The 20,367-nt window shown below is 34.0% G+C and overlaps 1 long non-coding RNA gene across 4 annotated transcripts in view; it reads right to left on the bottom strand.

Annotated features, from left to right (window-relative positions):
- Positions 1-20,367, bottom strand: part of LOC123679766 — a 23,881-nt gene extending 3,514 nt beyond the window's left edge. The window contains exons 1-8 of one of the 4 annotated variants that reach the window (XR_006747426.1): positions 20,235-20,367; positions 19,995-20,174; positions 19,663-19,889; positions 19,135-19,271; positions 16,259-16,489; positions 8,239-8,477; positions 1,103-1,216; positions 721-985 (exon numbers count right to left, since the gene is read on the bottom strand). This is a non-coding gene — a long non-coding RNA (uncharacterized LOC123679766). Of the gene's footprint in view, positions 1-720; positions 1,217-8,238; positions 8,478-16,258; positions 16,490-19,134; positions 19,272-19,662; positions 19,890-19,994; positions 20,175-20,234 lie in introns of those variants that run through there. The other 3 variants (XR_006747424.1, XR_006747425.1, XR_006747427.1) reach the window with 3 other exon arrangements.

Genomic DNA, 20,367 nt, shown 5'->3' with positions numbered 1-20,367 from the left:
AGGCCGGGAAATGCTACTTCCTCAGAGAAAAAGCGTCCGGGAAGTGAGCACTTCCCGGACGGTTGCCGAAAAATGTTTTTTTTGGACTCACAGACTTCCAGGACGAGCTTACGCTCGTCCTGGAAGTGCAGCAAACTTCTTTTTGAAAGACTTTTTTTTTTCAATTCGTGACAAAAACTCTAATGCCCTTTTTTCATATGAGGCATCGTTTTTATGCAAAAAAAAACATATCAACTTCAATACTCAATTAAAAGTTATCTAACAAGAGATAATTTTATTAAACAAATGAAAAATATGACATGAGAGATTATTGTCACAAATTGAACGAGCAATTCAAAAATAGTTTCAGTTTGAAATATCTAAATGGCGTACCACCTTTTTCTCCTAAAAAAATTGAGAGCAAAATAGCGACTTAAGAAAAAATTTAATCTCAAAATAAGAAATATTAGTAGCAGTATCTTTTTTGATGCAAAAAAAATATTCGACTGGCAAGTTTATTCCCCACCCCCTATAGCAAATATACGCGCATACTGGTTTTAGCACTGTTCGGACAATGAAGTTACATTCAGATCCAAAGATAGGTACTGATGAAACTCTCTAGTCCTTTCAATATGAGGTCTTATATTTTGAAAGTGAGAATTTATTTATACTACTCACCCAAATATATTGTGATCTTGTTACTTGGATTTGAGTGGAACTTTAGAGTAAAAGAATGAAAAATAAAATATAAATTGTAGTTTATACTCAATTTAAAACATATTACTTAATTAATACATGTCAAATATAAAATCCACTATATATTCATTCATTTACATTCTTGATGGGTACACTGGTTCTTCTAGATTTTTTTCAGACCTCCCCCTTCCTCTAAACAACTGGATTCATTGTTTAGTATAGTTTGAAAATTCCTGCATTCAAATGAACTTCGTTCAGTTCTCTAATCCAAATGCCTCACTTATCGTAGTTTCCATTCGGCTGATCCAAACTAGAAATGAGAACAAATTGTTAAAAAAATCAATATCATCATATAACAATCAATATTTTAAACGGATGCTTTCAATTACTCAAGTCTATGCAATTCAGTTGTAAAGATTGTTCAAACCTTAAATTGAGAAGAAGATTGTCTTATAGCAAAGAGTTTTCCAGTAAGTAATGACCTGGTTTGTGTCGGGTGTCCCAAAATTGTTGTCTAAGGTAATCTTGGAACCCCTTTGAGCTAGAAAAAAATGAATGGCACATTTTCGGGCTCGATTTTTAAGAGACTCAATTGAAACCGCAACCTTGAAAGTTCAAATTTTTTCAAGCTATAAGATAAAATTGAAAATGGCGTGAAATGGAATTTCCCACAACTTTTTTATTACTGGTGCTTTAAACACGGATCAAAAACTTTGTTTTAAGAAAAAAAAATACGCATGCTCCGAATCAATTTTAACAAGTGACAGTTTATACCGTTTCATGTTGCGCAAATAGTACTTATCGATAAAAAACGTTTGCATTATCTGAGAAAATTAAATTTCCTTCGCTAACAAGAGATTGCATAAACACCACATTATTCTTAGTTCTAAGGAACATCGTATAAATCTACCATTACTTATTTTGATGTTCTAAATCTTGACAAAAATGTGAAAAATAATCTTGAATTTTTGAAAAGTATTTTCTTTACTTTAAAAAGAACAATCTTCATAAGATTGAAGAGAATTTTGTTTTAGTATAATTTTTCTCATTCAAAATTGTGAAACTCGTTTTTGAGCTAACAGGGTCCGTATTATCGGAAAGTGATCTTTCAAAATGTTTACGTACTTTGAGTGCTCTGAACACTGAATGTACGTATACGTTTTGAGAGATCACTTGTCGAGAACATGATCCCTGGATCGATGTGGCAACAAATTTGTTTTGCCAAATTTCTAATATAGTTTTTGTCTGTGACAAAAGACTTTGAATCTGACAGCCTCAGATTATGTTATGGTGTTAATAATCTAGAAGTTCTATGTGTAAGTACTCGTTGTCATGCATAGACGGCATACTCGTTGCAGAGTTGTCAACCCCTATAGGTCCTATATATATATATATATAGATATATATTCTTTTGAGAAAGAGCAATACAAATTATTAATTTCAAACAATCAAGCATATGTGTCGATGAATCTCAGTATTAGCAGAGGAAATGTAACGGTGTATCATACATTTCAACGTATCATACAAGAGAACAGATAAAAAAAATAATAATAATAATAATTATTATTATTAAAAATATTTCATGCAAACAGTTTCAATAAGTTTCAAGCACTCTACATTTGAGGAATCAATATTTAAAACGGGTGCTTTTAATTTTTCTATTGTACGTTATAAAGATTGCTCAACTAATACCTCGAATTGAACACTGTTGAAGGGTAAATCCTATTTCTATACTAGATAGACAAAAACTGATGTCGGCGTCCGGTGACCAATTTTCATGAGAAAGTCATTTGTGAAAACCGCAACTCCAAAGCTATTACCCTTACATAGTTACTGGGTGATTTTCGAAAACTTTAAGAAATATTTTATATTATATTTCTTTTTATTTTATATTTTTAAATATTTCAAGAAAATTTTTAGAAATATTGCTGTAACTTTTCTGATTTTTGTAAAAACAATCTTTTAGCAACTTTCACTTTTAGAGATAAAATTTGAAAATTCAATATCTCGAAAATGACGTGAAAGAATATCAAGTATGGTATATTTTTGGAATGGTAATTTCAAACTATCTAAATATGTAGAAATATACGTGAAGTCCTTTCTGAAAAAAAAATTAAATTATTAGTGATATCTCATCAAATATATCAATTTGCGAAAAATTAACGTACTTGCTAAAAAATTGTTTTTACAGAAATGAAAAAATTTTCAACAGAAGACAAGTTATAGCAATAATTCGAAAATGAACATTTTCTAACAAACAGATATGGAGTTGCGGTTTTCGCCAATGAGTTCCTCATGAAAATTGGCCCTCAGACACCGACATCAGTTTTTGTCTATCTAGTATAGAAATAGGATTTACCCTTCAACAGTGTACAATTTGGCCCATGCTGTACATTCATATAATCATATCGTCGGCTAAGAGTGTAAATCTGCTAAGTCCATAATGAACAATTTTACAGGAGACCAAAAAAACCGTACAGTATATATACATTCAATAGAGTTTATTGAATGTATTTTCATGAATAAACTCTCTTATTATTATTATTAGAACACTGTACTGTACGGTTTTTTTGGTCTCCTTTAAAATTGTTCATTATGGACATAGCAGATTTACACTCTCAGCCGACGATATATTATAATGACATTCTGAACCAAAAAAATAAATTCAATAAAAATCAAATCCAATATTGAGATACATCGTAGATGGTCCAAATATTCGGAAATGATATTATTTCCTTATCGCTCAAAATAGAATAATTCTGAAAATTAAACAGAATTAATAATTTCCAATATATAAAATACATAAAATATGAAATGTTAAAAATAATCTCACTCACCCTTGAACTGCGAATATTTTTCATGATATAAATCACTAAATGCTAAAGAAATTAATTTCCGAGTTAAAAAGCGCATCTTGATGTAAGTAACTATCACTTCTAAAGTCAGACAACCTCTAGTCTTGAAAGTCTTGAAGAGGAATATATATATGGAACCAGCGAACTATATAAACAAAACTCAGAGAGCAACAATTACTTTTGTTCCGTTCTGTGGTCTCAGTTATTCGGTACCCGTAATATATTGTGAACCGTGGTCAGCGACAACAATAGGTGGCAGCACCAACAATTGAAGAAAATCACGGTATACGTCCGAATTATATTATTTTTATATATTAAGCCACATTTTTCAATGATTTGGTAATATTTAATGAGATGGAAATAAATAATGAAACATATTTCTGTTTTTCACCGCAATTTAACTATGGTCCTTTAGGGTCTCTGAATTTCTAATAATTGGGAACAGCACACAGGGTGTTTCAAGTTCGACTGCCTATAAGACGTTTCTGGAGAAAGAAATCTATTTGAGATCTGAAAATTCGGAATTTAATATTGTTCGTGATTTCCTATGCAGCTTAAATACTTCCGAAGATCCGTCACTTCCGGTTTTACAAGAAATAAAAAAAAGTGCCAACAATTGTGAACAAAATTTGATAATACATTTTTTCAAACTGTTGACTATGAATCAAAATAAAACTATGTTATACTTATATTGAAGCCCATATCTATAGATACAATAAAACTGTAAATGCCAGGTATATACAGGGTGTTTCACGTAAGCGGGTCATTGGATTTTGACTGATCCTTTGAGCAATATTGAAAATCTTCGAGGACCCCCAGTACTTTTTTTGAAATAATCATATATCAGGAAGCAGATTATATAAAATTGTAAAACTTTTTTTTTAGTAATTTTTATGGTTAATATGATACTCGTAATAGATCATAGAAATTAATTACCGTTTTAGAGAAATAGAGCAAAGTTGGTGTTCCTTAAATGGGACACCCTATATTTTTCAAGGCAGTTAATCGAAAAGCATCTCGTTTTTCAAAAATTTTATCCTTTTCAAAGATATTGAGTTTTTGACTTCATTTTTTCGATGGGTCACCTATTATATATAAATATTTTTTATTTATTTCGAGATTAACTCATTTTGTATCCATCCTGTAAGATATCAGGCAGCAGATCATAGATATCTTGATTCGTTCTCGAATAACAGGGCGTTTTTGAAAAATTACTGTTTCAAATATTTCGCTATACAGGGTGATTCACCGGGATGGCCTATTAAACGTTTATGGAAAACTAATCATAATTTTGAGCTGAAAATTTGCATATTGGAGTTTGAGACAATAATCTTTCTCCCTAAAATATTTTCAGATCTCTACGATTTCCGGTTATACCGGAAACAGACTTCTACTTCCTTATTTCAAATGGCACACCCAGTATATTATTGCATCATTAGATAGCTTTTTTGATGGCAATCAAAAAATCAAAATTATGATTAGTTTTCCATAAACGTCTAATAGGCAATTCCGGTGAATCACCCTGTATCTTGGTTTCTGTTTGAGATATTCGAAAAATTCTAAAACGTTTTTTTCAGTAATTGTTTTAGTTTATATGATACTCATAACGGATCATAGAGATATAGAGGAGGCTTGGTGTTTCTTAAATGGGACACCCTATATTTTTCTAGGAATGTTTTTTTGCAGCAGATTTGTCGAAAAGCACCTAGTTATCGGTTTGTCAAAAATGTAATTCGTTTCATAGATATTGAGTTTTGCAACTTTTTCGTTGATGAGACTGGTATCTATAAAAAATTTTCTTTTTTTCGAGTTTTATTTCATTTTGTGTCCATTGTATAATTGAAAACAAGTCATATATGGGTAGGTATTCATCAAAAAAATTACATATTTGCACTAGACTTGATTTCAGATATTTTTTGCTTGACTTAATATCGAGCTACTTGATATTACTTGAGCTTGATACGCACGCGTCGCACGGCATATATTTTTGCGAGTAATATAAGGGGCTTCCCCGAGTTCAGAGACGATTGAAGATTGAAGCGATCGCCAACAGTGGCGCAACTAAAGTTGACACATTGGAAGCGTTTAACCCCCACTTTGAAAAAGCAAAATCTTTTTATTTTTTATAATTTTTTTATTTCTTTTAATAAATGGGGGGTTATGTCTCTATAACCCCCCTCGTTACACCTATGATCGCCAGTGTAACTTTTTTAGTATTTATCAGTTCTAGAAATCATCTAGAAACAGTTTGAATATCAGTTCTAGCTACAGAGAAACAAAGGTACTGAGACAGTTAGGAATTGAGATTTCTCGACTTTTCCCATGAACATTTCATTGTTCATTGGGTTCTGCGTTATTCTAGAAGAATTTACGCAAACATAATAAAAATATAAAATTTCTTTGGCGGCTGCCGGCAGAGAACAACTACAAACGGTGAATCTACGAAGGACATCTCATTTGAAACAGATGATTTAAATTTCACTTGAAAATATACCATCATCGGGTAGTCTAATACGTGAAAAAAAATATATAACTGGAATTTCATTGGCAAATTGATGTGGCAGAATATTTTTAGGTTTATAGATATTCATTTCACATAAAAGAATCGTTTTTTTGATTATACCTCTATTTTAAAGAGCATTTTTACGTATCTTTGCATTCTCAATCAATTCAATTATTACTATTCAGGTTCATATTATATTGTAATATAAGACTATGGACGCATATATTCAATTGCTGAATTTTTAGGGACGAAATAAAAAAATATCAAAAATATTGATAATCATGAATTGAATTGATTAATTCTAAATCTGAAAATTAAAAAAACGTTCTTATAACATACGTATTTTTTATTTGATATTTTAGATCCAATTTCGAAAAGTATTTTGTATCTAGTACCTCAAACAAAACAAAAAAGAATTCTGTATTTGATTATTTTATCTTGTACAGGGTGGGCAAATAAGCGAGGTAAGCGGCTATATCTCAGGATCCACTCATCGTAGAGATTTGCGGTAAAAATTTTTACCACTAAAGTGTACAAGAAAACACCCTGGACATTGTTTTGAAGTTCATACCTCTACCGCTAGGGGGTTGATAGCTATCTTCGAGTAGAAAAATGAATTTTACTCGAAAATGTTTCATATGAAGTTGAAGAAAAAATATCATCACTGTAATCCTTGGATATTTCTCTATCGTTTTGAATTGTCACTTTCGATTTTACGACATCAAATAAGGTTAGGGGAAAGGGAGAAATCTGACTGATTGAAATGCCTGTAACTTCAGTTTGGCTGAATATTTTTGAACAAATTAGATCTCGTCCGAGAGATAATATCTTGTTGATTGAGGACAAAATATACTCATGATGAATTTGGTTTTGCTGCTTTCGATAGGGGGCGCTAAGTCAGAACTTCATTGTTTTGTTCATTTTACTCCGAAATTTCAAATGTAATGATAGGATTTTCTTAACAGAAACAGAAATTCCATCAAATTTGTATGAAAAAACCTTAAGGTCGTAAAGCGATAGTTTCAGACGTTCTGGAGTTATGGTCGAAAGAAGATATTCTTCAACTGATGCACTGCGAAAAACCAAATTGTGTCTTTAGGTTCTTACAAAAACAGAAATCCCATCTAAGTTGTATGAAAAAACCAGAAGGTCGCAAAGCGATAGCTTCAGACGTTCTGGAGTAATGGCCGAAAGCACTTTAGTGGTAAAAATTTTTACCGCAAGTTTCTACGATGAGTGGATCCTGAGATATAGCCGCTTACCTCGCTTATTTGCCCACCCTGTACATCTTTTCTAGCGATACGTTGCTTTTGGGAATATCCAAAGTTATTAGGGGAAAAAAATTACCCCAGTGAAGCTAACAGAAACACTTAGGAACTGTAGATTTATTTCTGGCCATTATTTTAGGCTAATTTATTATCCTATTGAAACATTGTTTCCTCTCAAATTGTGGCTTTTACCAGCTCAACTTTAAGCTAGCAGAAACTAAAAGCCTAATCATGAAATCAAACAGTTCTTGGAGGTTTCTCAATATCAAAAAACTGTATTTTTTATTTTATTATTTATAGTCTTCTCATTCTGAAATAGTTGATATTTTTGGATCTTTTATACAATAAATTCAATAAATAAAGGAGTTTTTCACAATATTCCTTCCATTTTTATCATTTTTATTGATGTGACACTACACAATAAAACTGCTGAAAACCAAGTAGCTTGGTAGAATCCAAGTACTTGATAAATTAATACATGACTTGACGTTGAAAACCTAGGTACTATTTGACTTGAACTTGACTTGATTTCAAGTCAAGTAGCTTGAATATCAAGCCGTGAACTTCTATATATAGGGCGTCCCATTTAATTAGGAATTAAGCATTGTTTTAGAGATATAGAGGAGATTTGGTGTTTTTAAAATGAAATTCACTTCTATATGACTTGATTACAATAATACAATGCACACAAAATGAATTTAATCCCGAAATAAACGAAAAATATTCATATGAGGTGTATATAGGGTGTTCCATCAAAGAAACGAAGTCGAAAAACTCTTTGAAACCGATAATTTTATAGCTTTAAAGCGTCTGACTAAAGTTTTCGTCCATGGAAACCGTCTGAAGCTTTTGATTTATCTCAAGAGTAATAATATAAAATAAATAAATAATTAAATCAGCCATTTAAAAATAAGTAAAGTTAATTTTTTTTAGTTACCTTTTTGACCTGGTACCTGCCAATGTGTCACTGTGCGAACTTCACAAACTCGCAGGTATTACAAGTACATGGGACTCTACTCAAAGCCTACGGTTTCATCCTTCAGAAAATAAGTTATGTCTCACGGTTCTTGGGATCTTGCTCTACTAGGTCTGCTCGCTACCTTCAATAAATCCATAAAAAATGAAAACGTAGAACAGTGATTCCCACAGTGCTAGGAGGTGGACCTCCACGGTGGCCTAAAAAAGAAATGAGGGTCAAAAGTTATATTGAGGGCGATATATAGCTCCGCCCAGCTACGCGATTAGTTAGATAAAGTCGTCGTAACGAGGCGGTCAACAAAACTGTCCGAGGAAAACGTAGGTGGGCGGAGCAACACGATTGCTAGAATTGTGATTGGTTAGATAAAGTCGTTGAAACGAGGCGGTCAACGGAAACTGTCCGAGGAAACCGTAACTTAAGGCAGTCGATCTACTTGTTACGTGGTTTTCATGAAGGACCACCCTTTGCTAGGGATTGAAATGATACGATGTTTGAACTTTGAACTGTATAATGATTTAAACTTTATATACGTCCTGGGCGAACGTGAAATCGTAACTCAACTACGTGACCTACTTTTTCTTGGGTTAAGCCCTTTGAGAGCCGGCGTAGTACCTGCTCGTACATGCAATGTTGCCACTGTTGCCATTTCATGATAAAAATGAATTCCTTGAATTCTCGTAATTATTGTAAATGAATTGAACACTACTTTACTGTATAGTTGAACATATTTTCCCGTTTGTTGATAATGATAAAGGGTGTTTTTTTAGAGCTATAGAACTTTAAATTGCAATAGAACGACCGATGGATTATTCGATTGACATGAATTTTATTTATCCGCAAGATAATCTTGTGGCATTACATTTTAAATATGATTTCCGGCATATGACCGCCACTGCTGGCTCGGATGTAGTCCAATCTGGACGTCCAATTTTCGATGACTTTTTCCAACATTTGTGGCCGTATATCGGCAATAACACGGCGAATGTTGTCTTCCAAATGGTCAAGGGTTTGTGGCTTATCCGCATAGACCAATGACTTTACATAGCCCCACAGAAAGTAGTCTAGCGATGTTAAATCACAAGATCTTGGGGGCCAATTCACAGGTCCAAAACGTGAAATTAGTTCAATTCATGAATGAGAGAGTTAGCAATCATGGCTCTATACCGATCACTATTGACTGTAACGTTCTGGCCATCATCGTTTTTGAAGAAGTACGGACCAATGATTCCACCAGCCCAAAAAGCGTACCAAACAGTCAGTTTTTCTGGATGTAACGGTGTTTCAACATACACTTGAGGATTATCTTCACTCCAAATGCGGCAGTTTTGTTTGTTGACGTAGCCATTGAACCAGAAGTGCGCTTCATCGCTAAACAAAATAAAATGGACGTAGTGCGCGATACGTATTCCGCACAGAACCATTATTTTCGAAATAAAATTGCACTATTTGCAAGCGTTGTTCAGGCATGAGTCTATTCATGATGAATTGCCAAACCAAACTGAGAACAAAGAAGAAAATTGGACGTCCAGATTGGACTACATCCGAGCCAGCCGTGGCGGTCATATGCCAGAAATCATATTTAATATGTAATGCCACAAGATTATCTTGCGGATAAATAAAATTCATGTCAATCGAATAATCCATCGTTGTTTTATTGCAATTTAAAGTTCTATAGCTCTAAAAAAAACACCCTTTACAAATAAGAACAATTTAAAATCAATGTTTTTTAGTGGTAAGAGTCGACTTAGTATTTTACAATCGAATGGTGTTCTGTGACGAATGTCCTGCATTTTATATAGGTCAGACCGGTCGATCTCTCGGAATTAGAATTGAAGAACATAAAAGATCGATTCTTCAAAATAAATCTACAACCGGTTTTTCAAATCACTGCATCACCTCCAATCATTTTATAGATTTCACTAAAACAAAAATTTTACACAAAGGTGTTAAAGGAAAACGATTAGACATCTTGGAGTTTTTAGAAATATCCTCAGCGCACAACCAAAATCTCCCAATTGTAAATGATCAATTAGATTTCCGCCTGTCTCCACTTTTAACATTTGTCATCTATATGAACTTGTGTATATTATTTTATTCAGTTTTGAGAATGGGATGAAACCCGAAACATGCATGTCAACAAAATTTTATATATTTTATAAATAAATTGTGAAACGTATAGTTAAGTCTTTTAATTTATTTTCTTTTATTAAATTCCCACAATGTTTCATTTTTCCTGCAGCTATAGATTAAAACAAAATTCGATTTTGTTGGAACCGTAGAGTAATAAACATAGATAGAGAGAGTATACCCTCAGAGGAAAGAAAAGATAGAGGTGCCCTTAGAAGTAAATAGCGTTGTATTGTAATCAATTGCAACAGTATGATGATAAAGTGAGATAGGACAACAACAAACCTGCAAAATTGACAACTAGAGGGGCGGTAAACATTTCAGTGGCGTAGTCAATGGTTCTCTTACTGCCTCTTATTAAGTTTTCGGTGCTGAAATGTTTGGAACAAACATATACATATTTCGGCAAATTGTTCATTTGCAATATTAATAAGTGGCACCATATTTTGCTGAATTCTCTATTTGAAGGAAACCTACAAATGTTAGCATTGAATTAAGTTTTCGATATCTCACCAATACTACGCCATAGACGAGATATATTCTACGCCTATGGACTCAAAACGTGAACTTACCTATGATAGGTTAGGTTTTCATTTCCGATGTTTCACACACTATACATGTTTTTCGAGTATTTACCATGATTAAAATTAACAATATGTAATTTAAAATTCACAAACTTGTATGAAATAACGCCGATTACAAACGTGAAATTAAAATGAACAGTTAACCCTTAACGTACCTCTAGTTGACACGTGGAATAACAACAACAGAACCGTGTTGCCAAATCCTCAGAATATTTATTATTTTCTGTATCTACCTGCTGAGATCTAAGGTTTGGCAACTTTTGCTCTCCTAGTGTCATCGGTTGATTCATGTCGTTTGGCGCGCTTAAAGTTTGTTTTCTGAATTTCGGATATATTTAGGTAATTATTTCAATATAATATTTTGAGTTGATATGAAACGTTGATTTACTATGGGACATAAGAAGTGCGTTTTTTGTGGAGAAACTCGTGAGTTGAGTGAAATACCGTATCACTGATATGTTTTCATTTCCGCGCGCTTCATGTCAAATTTGATTGTTTATGTTTGGGACAAAATTTGCTTACTGAAAATGACATAATTATGCTCCTTCTATCTATGTTTATTACTCTGAGGGTGGAATGTTTGGTTGTTATGGAAATGTATATGTTCAATTCGATGGTGAGGAATATCAGTCACAAGGAACAGTTGTATACAATTTATTCAATGGCAACGTTTCTGAGCATTTAGCTCCTTCATCAGGCCTATGAATAACGGTTATAAATCATTCGAATACATCGAAATCATCAAATAAATGTTCATACAATAAAATGGCATTCTCAGGATAGCATTAAAAACCACATCAAATAAGACGTATCAGTATAAACAAAAGTATCAGGCAAGACAGACTGATATGTATATGTTCATAATAATTATAATTTGACAACTTATAACATGTTTTTTTTTCATTACGAATAATCATTTTGCTGCCTAGGCAGGAAAAGTAATACTTTGCTGATTGATATGTGTATACAAAATTAACATTTGCTGTCAATCGGAGAAAATTAATTCTTCTATTCAAGTCAACTTTACGTGGTAATGAAACAATAATATTGACATATCGTCGTCGACACCGCAAAACCAAGTAATTAACAAAAAGTCGAAAATGGGATTTCGGAGGAAAAAAAAACGGAAAAAAACATATAATAACAATAATATAGTTTATTCTGAGAAAAAAAATACAGTTATAAAAATTAGAGCAGAGTACGCGACTGATAATTTGCTAAAGTATACAATACACTAGCCAATATAACAATAAATAAAATAAAAATGAACTATACATTACCTCCCCAAAAAATACACTTCGCCAATAAATTAACGCACCACTATGAATAAGGCAAAATTTTAAGAAATATTTTCATCAAAACTACTTGACCGATTTGGACGAAATTTTTTTTTTTTTCGAATGACAGGCTATTTGCTCCTGAACGTTAGTGTGTTAGCCGAATGCGCATAAAATCCTCCATTTTACAAATATCGGGTGTCGCAAGTATATCATGTTTTTTTTTTTTAAATTTGTTACACTCAGTAGAATGTTACAGTTACAAGTTGGAAATAAACTTACACTTTAGCCTTATCGTTTTTCTGAATTTCTTTTTTGGATTCACTTCATTATCTTTCTTATTACTCGAGAAACACCATTTTATAGCATGCCATGATTTTTCTTCGGCACTCCAATACCATCTTAGAATCGATGATATGTGAGCTCAGTGCTTTAATTGCAGCCTGACTATGGAAATGTATCGCTATGTCACTTTTCCGATAGTTTCTTGCTATTTTCATTTCTACACATCTTTCTATTGCAAGTATCTCTGCTTGAAAGACACTTAGACAGTGGCCTATCGATATTGAGCATTCGGTACCAGCCCCGAATACTCCAGCGCCAGTCCCCATCATTGTTTTGGACCCATCTGTATACCATTTGATGGTATTCTTTTTAAGAACTGGGATTGTGGACTCCTTTTCTCAATCCTCTTTTCTTCTTGTAATGAATGTTTTTTCGATGCTAATTTTCTTTATCATCCCGTCACTGGGAAGGTTCGCTGATGGTATATAATTGGTCAAGGAGGACCAGGCTCTCTTATTCCTAATTCCCTCATTGCCTGTACCTTCCCTAGATAGTCTTAGAGTAGCCTTATAGGCCACTCTCTCTATCACTAGATGAAGAGTTGTGAGATCTGTGATGATCTCCAATGCTCTAGTTGGGCACGTTCTCATAGCTCCAGTGATGCAAACACAGGCTAACCTTATCAAGGGCTTTCCTTGTGCTGGTCTGACTTTCTCTAGCATGCCAGACTATTGCCCCATAAGTTATTATTATATTATTATGAAGTGGTTTATTCTCCAGATTCTCCGTTCTTATGTAGTTATCCACCTCTTTCTCCATCGTTTTCAGCTTAAACGGTGTTAGGCAAATGGGTCTGAAAGATCGGAGATCACTCCCATCTTTCTTCCCTATTTTTGGTATGAACGTTACTTTAGCCCTCCTCCATATCTTAGGTATTTGACCCAGAGCTGGACTGCTTTTTGTTATCTTCAGGAGATGGGGAAGAATCTCCTCCATTCCTTTCTGTAGGAGTACTGGGAATATTCCATCTACTCCTGGTTATGTATATGGTTGGAAGGTGTTTATTGCCCATTCCAGCCGTTGTCTTGTAAAAATTTTCTTATCAATATCCCAATCCTTCTTGCGGGGATTTTTGATTTTAGTTGCTATATCAGCGTTTATTATGGGTTCACTACCTGGGAAGTGTGTTTTGTATGACCCTTCTGGCTTTCTGAGCGACATTGTGGGGATGTTTCTCCCCTTTGTCATGACTTTTTATAATCTGGCTGCTGTTGGAGTAGAAGTGATCTTTTCACAAAAGATTCGAAAATTAAGTCTTTTGGCCTTTCTTATCTCAGAGTAAGCTTTTCAGTGTACCCCTTCCAATTACCGTCTCTTTTTTTGCCCTATTGAAGAGCCGACAAACCTCTACTCTGAGGGTTGACAGGTTCTCGTTCCACCAAGGTGCCTTCTTGCTTGTTCGAACTTTCGAGAGTCGACAACTTGAGTTAAAGGCCTCTATTTTTAGCAGGTTATGTATTGATATATTGCCTATTGAGTTCTGTTTGTTCTTTGGCTTATTATGTTGGAAAAACATTAGTTAGTTTTTGGCCTAATAATTTAGATTTGATTCTTTCTTATCCTTCAATTTATTGTGGTGATTTCAATTGTCATCATTCAATGTTGTATATGATGGAAATTATAACATTAATTCACCACACCTATACGGGGAGACAGAGTTTTTGCTGAGGTTTCTATCTGTTCTCTTGTATCATACGTTGAAATGTATGATGTCCTGTTACATTTCCTCTGCTAATACTGAGATTCATCAACACATATGCTTCATTGTTTGAAATTTATAATATGTATTGCTCTTTCTCAAAAGAATATATATTTGCCGTACTTACTTGTTCGACTTTTTGTTTCAGATCGTAGTGCGGGTGTTTTGCCCCATAATTTTCGATCTGTTCTAAATTATCCTTCAGATGAACCTTATATCGGGTGTTCCAAACTCGATGGCCTATTAGACGTTTCTGGAAAACTAATCATAATTTTGAGCTGAAAATTTGCATATTGGGGTTTGAGACAATGATCTTTCTCCCCAAAAATATTTTCAGATCTCTACAACTTCCGGTTATACCGGAAACAGACTACTACTTCCTTATTTCAAATGGCACACCCAGTATAATATTGCATCATTAGATATCTTTTTTTATGGCAATTTCGGCAATATGCCATACCTTGGGTAAAAATTTAACGGTTCATGAGTTATTGGGATTCTTATGAAAAAAAAGGTGGCGATGAGGACTCACATTTTTTTTAATATTTCAGCAGAAAAAGCCTTTTTCGAAAAAAATTTGTTTTGTTTCGTTTACGCAAATACGTAGTATTATAAGACTGTTTTCGGCTTGGACCAAAAATGTACAGGGTGTTTATAAGAGGATCATGAACTTGGACAACTCAAATTCATCAAAACTCAAGATTTTCGAATTAGAACCTATATTTTTTATTATTTCAGTCGATTCTACGTACAAAAATAGTGGGGGTTACTTCAGCAGACCATATACCTAAAATGAATACTTCAAGAATTATCGGGGAAGAACTTCAAATGAGGAAAAACCGCTATTTATAACTGTGGGAATAACTGTCTGTTACTTCCGTAAAACACAGAAAGAAAATAAAATTCGATGTTTCCATAACTAAATTTGACATACCAAGAATTGTAATGAATTATTCGTATTTGAAAATTGTATTGGTTTATGGATTTCTCAACAATACCAACGAAAAATTAATTAAAATTCATGAAATGTAAAATTTAGTTATCCAAACATCGAATTTTATTCGACAATAATAACAAACAGTTATTCCCACAGTTATAAATAGCGGTTTTTCCTCATTTGAAGTTCTTCCCCGATAACTCTTGAAGTATTCATTTTAGGTGTAGGGTTTGCTGAAGTAACCCTCACTATTTTTGTACGTAGAATCGACTGAAATAATAAAAAATATAGGTTCTAATTTGAAAATCTTGAGTTTTGATGAATTTGAGTTGTCCAAGTTCATGATCCTCTTATAAACACCCTGTACATTTTTGGTCCAAGCCGAAAACAGTCTTATAATACTACGTATTTGCGTAAACGAAACAAAACAAATTTTTTTCGAAAAAGGCTTTTTCTGCTGAAATATTAAAAAAAATGTGAGTCCTCATCGCCACCTTTTTTTTCATAAGAATCCCAATAACTCATGAACCGTTAAATTTTTACCCAAGGTATGGCATATTGCCATAATTGCCATCAAAAAAGCTATCTAATGATGCAATAATATACTGGGTGTGCCATTTGAAATAAGGAAGTAGTAGTCTGTTTCCGGTATAACCGGAAGTTGTAGAGATCTGAAAATATTTTAGGGAGAAAGATCATTGTCTCAAACCCCAATATGCAAATTTTCAGCTCAAAATTATGATTAGTTTTCCAGCCGATATACAGACCAATCGGTGTTTCTAGGATTTCGACTTGGGAACGAAGAAGTTAACTCCCCCGTTATATTGAATTCGATAATCCTATGGTCAGAAAGTGAGGGTTCATTCTTACTTTCCAACCTGTAACATTTTTCCTGGCAGTAACGCTGGCAATTGTTACGTCCAGAACCCCTTCTCTCGCTCCGTGACAAAGGTGGGAGTTGTCCCCACATTCAGATTATTAGCTAAGAGATATTCAAGTAAGCACTCACCTCTAAGGTTGTTGTCCGTGCTGCCCCAAATGATATCATGTGCGTTGGCGTCACAGCCTATTATGACTGGATATTTTCTACTGCTACAGTATTTCACTAGCCCCTGCACTTCCGCTGACGGTGTTGTGGGCCCATCTCCAGCGAAATAAGCGGATGCAATGACAATGTCTCGGTCAATACCCCCAACACTGAGGTGTACCATAATTGGGACTACATCCTGAGTCGTGTATTCTGAAATACAAATAAAATAATAATAACTGATCTTTATTGAGAACAATTTATCAAAGGGCATTCTATCGAGGTCCTTCAGCCCAACACAAATATATTTAATGTTATTTTTTATGAACACACAGGCACGTGAAGATACTTGCCTCTGGTCGTAAATCAATTTTGAGTCTTTGCAAAACAAACCTTTGTTTTGACCTGCTTTGTCTATCCAGGGTTCCTGGATGAGTACAATATCCTGTTGCAACTTTGCAAATAACCTTGCAATCACTGCTGAAGCTCCCTCGCACGATGCAGGTTTATTTGCGCCACCTTTGTGGAGATGAAGGTCAATTTTGTTAGGGGTGAAAGCTCAGAGGAAAGAAAAGATAGAGGTGCCCTTAGAAGTAAATAGCGTTGTATTGTAATCAACAGCATGATGATAAAGTGAGATAGGACAACAACAAACCTGCAAAATTGACAACTAGAGGGGCGGTAAACATTTCAGTGGCGTAGTCAATGGTTCTCTTACTGCCTCTTATTAAGTTTTCGGTGCTGAAATGTTTGGAACAAACATATGCATACTTCGGCAAATTGTTCATTTGCAACATTAATACGTGGCACAATATTTTGCTAAATTCTCTATTTGAAGGAAACCTACAAATGTTAGCATTGAATTAAGTTTTCGATATCTCACAAATACTACGCCATAGACGAGATATATTCTACGTCTATGGACTCAAAACGTGAACTAACCTATGATAGGTTAGGTTTTCATTTCCGATGTTTTACACACTATACATGTTTTTCGAGTATTTACCAATATTAAAATTAACAATATGTAACTTAAAATTCACAAACTTGTATGAAGTAACGCCGATTACAAACGTGAAATTAAAATGAACAGTTAACCCTTAACGCACCTCTAGTTGACACGTGCAATAACAACAACAGAACCGTATTGCCAAATCCTCAGAATATTCGCAAAACATCTATGCCACAGAACGGAGAAAAGATTACTTCTTCCTCAGAATGGCAACGCAGTACATTATAAGTGTTTGTAAACAAAAATGTTATAGCGATGTCAACAAATGCTATAAGGCACCTGTATCTTTTCTTTCCTCTGAGGGTGAAAGAGCTGAAATTTTCAGCCCTTATGTAACCCCTCCCTCTCATCTCCCTGCTCCTCTTTGAATTCTATGCGGGAGGAATTCTCTCCAGAATTCGAGCAGGTACTTTGGTCTTGGGTTAGACCCCCAACCACCAAACAACTTCACCCAGCTTCCAGGGAGGCAGAGTCCCCAGGCCCCTCAGCAGAGCCTGATTTCCCGGATGCTGAGGGCATCTCTTCATCCTTAGAAATCTGTGCAGGGTCTCCTTTCTTTCCCAGCCTCGAAACCGGGATACGTCTGAACCAAAAGTTCATTGCGCATCCTTCTGCTTTCAGAGCTTCCTCTGATTGGTTATCAATCCCAATCTTGATTATTGTTCGTTTTCCCTCCTTTTTAAAGTTCAGAATTTTCCAAGCCTCTGGATTGAGGTTTGCATTCTGAACCTTAATGAGTTGGAAGATTTTCTCCGTACTCATTTCGGCGCTTCTTGGGAAGTATATCGTAATGGTTACTGGTTTGGGTCTGCTATCCCCACTCACCATCACCAACTCAGGTCCCTTCCAGGAGTTTTATTTTAATTTAAATTGAACTATATTCAGTTGGAGAATTTCATAGTATCAAGTATAAATTTTTATTTCTTTCGATTGTCTTCCTTTTCTTATTGATATTATTTCTTTTGAAGATTTTACAATGTGAAATCATGTATTCCATTATTAGAAATAACGCTGCATTATCATTATCAATCAGGATTCAACACTGCCATTCCTTGTTCCAATTGCAGTTTCTGTTGCAAATTTTCCAAATAAAAGATCATTATTAATCCAATCGCAAGGTCCACCATTCCAAATGTGTCTGTCAATGACAAGCATTCAATTCAACAGAAAAAATAAGGGTTACAGGATGTCCTTCGTTTTGAAACCATTTATCGCCATTTTATCTTGGAATCGAGACCCTGTGTCCCAATGACATTAATCGAATATGGCAGTCCTGGAAATCATTTATCTGTTTCGGCCATCCACTTTCTTGTCTATGAATTTCTCAACATTCTCTAGACCATACTGGACAACACCGTACTAAGGGAGTTTGGTTACAGTTAAGATGATAATCAATTTCTCTGAATAAAAAATCACCTTCACATAATACATTAATGCATTCTCTGTTGAATTCAGTTGTCGATAATTTTCACATTGTCGCACTGAAGACATAAAAGCGGTCTCAAAACACAAAGAATATGAAAACAACAGAATCGCAACCATAATGAACTAAATCTATCATGAAATATACCTGATAATTTCGATTGCAACAATAAGTAAAACATCAAACTTTCCAGGGCTACTAGATTATTTTCAATGGAATTTTAACCTTTTGTCGCATTTCTCTTCTTTTTTAAACATTTCTGCCAAGTCTGGTCAAAAAATTCTAGCGCCTTTTTGATATTGCATTTTTTATGTCACCTAGTATGTTTTTATAGCTTAATTCAATAGATGTTGAACTGTGTGTTTATAATATTGAATATCTGAAATCTGCACATTTTTAATAATAATATTAACCCATATTTACCTGTTGCTCACAGTTCCACATTTTCTTCCATCTCTATTTTCTCCCGAAGAAATCATATTCAACCATTTGGTCGAGTTCAGTCCTGATGCCTGAAGAAAATAATGCTTCTGTGAAGTGCATGCCCTCAAAACCATCATCTAAAATTGATTCAGGAATATCATTAAAATAACTCAGCACTTTAAATGGAATACTAGCATAAAATACATTGAATAGGAAGTGTTCATCTTCATCAAGGACAAAAAATATGAATTTTTCAAGTCGAGACGGTTTTTTGAATGATTATATCTTCCATAAATAATCGCTTAACCTTTCAAATAAGAAAAAATATGTCTCACTCTCCACGAATACAAACAATTCCCTTAGTTATTTCTTCTACAATGGTTAGTCTTATACAGAGATTTTTTTTGTTGAAAATCTTACTCTATAATGTTAATTCAAGTGCTTTCTGTATGAAATTTATTTGTACTTAATTTTATAACTGATTATTGATAAAGATATAAACTGAAAAGAAAATTCACACATTCGCACCATCACTAGTCCACCTGTCAAGAGAATTATTGAAACCATTAACGAAAATTCACACATTCGCACCATCACTAGTCCACCAGTCAAGAGAATTCTTGAAACCATTCACATATTCAGCCTCCACCACATCAACAGGTTCCAAGACTCGAAGACCCTGTTAGACAGGAAACTCTGACGCTGTGTTGTCCGAAGTTTGTAGTTATGGCCTCTCAAGTTGTTGGTATTTCTCTCTTGAGCAAAACAAAATGAATAAGATTACAAGATAATCACGTAGAACAAGTAAATGACCTAATGGATTAATAACATTCATACATAAATCAAACCACTCTTCTTACTTTTAGTCCATTGTTCATACATCTTGTGTTATATTTCATCTTGAATTTTTTGCCGACTGGCATAGTATCCATATGCACTGCAAATCCTATGTCTTATAGACGATATTCCATAACATTTCAGGATAAATTATAAGATCAGCAAGCCACATACTCAATTCAGGCAATGGAAGAAAAATCATCCTAAAACAAAGGTTATGGTAAATGTTGCAAAATCAATGAGATGAAATTTTCCGAACTCACTAAGTTTATGATGTAATATATTTCATAGTGAATAAATTTTGCTTGTAAAAATAAACTAGATGTTTACAAATTCAAGTAGTTCTGATAATTCGAGAGATTGACAGCCATATTGGATTATAACCACAGATCTTCT

The sequence above is a fragment of the Harmonia axyridis genome, chromosome 5 (genome assembly GCF_914767665.1).
Source record: "Harmonia axyridis chromosome 5, icHarAxyr1.1, whole genome shotgun sequence".
Taxonomy (NCBI): Eukaryota; Metazoa; Arthropoda; class Insecta; order Coleoptera; family Coccinellidae; genus Harmonia; species Harmonia axyridis.
This window is presented reverse-complemented; position numbering and strand designations above follow the sequence as displayed.